Source organism: Oryctolagus cuniculus, chromosome 9, assembly GCF_964237555.1.
Source record: "Oryctolagus cuniculus chromosome 9, mOryCun1.1, whole genome shotgun sequence".
Taxonomy (NCBI): Eukaryota; Metazoa; Chordata; class Mammalia; order Lagomorpha; family Leporidae; genus Oryctolagus; species Oryctolagus cuniculus.
The window spans coordinates 66,992,355-66,992,944 of NC_091440.1; positions in this window are offsets into that span (position 1 = coordinate 66,992,355).

Below are 590 nucleotides of genomic sequence, written 5' to 3' on the forward strand. Positions count from 1 at the left end.
TGGGAAAGCAGTAGAAGATGGCCCAAGCCCTTGGGCCCTTCACCTGCGTGGGAGACCCAGAAGAAGCTCCTGGCTCCTGGCTTCGGATCGGCGCAGCTCCGGCCATTGCAGCCAATTGGGGAGTTTACCAGCGGATAGAAGACCTTCCTCTCTCTTTCTGTCTCTCTTCTCTCTGTGTAACTCTGACTTTCAAATAAATAAATAAAACTCTTTTTTAAAAAAAAGTGGTAAATCACCAAACTAATGTTTGACTAATGCTATCTCAAATATGAAAAAAGTTCTTAGTACCTTAATGAAGAATGGGATGGGAGAGAGAGAGTAGGAGATGAGATGGGAGTGGAGGTGGGAGGGCAGGAATGGGGAGAAGACCACTATATTCCTAAAAGTTGTACCTATGAAATTAGTATTCATTAAATAAAAGCTTTCTAAAAAAAGTTCTTAGTAAGAATGAAGAATCAACAGAAAAAGTCGAAAAACATGCATAAGTCACGTAAGCTATCTTCCACAAATGCCCGGAAAACATAAGAAAACTTAATAAACATTAAGCAGTAATGCCATAGCTTTTTTCCCACTGGAACAGGCAATGCAGT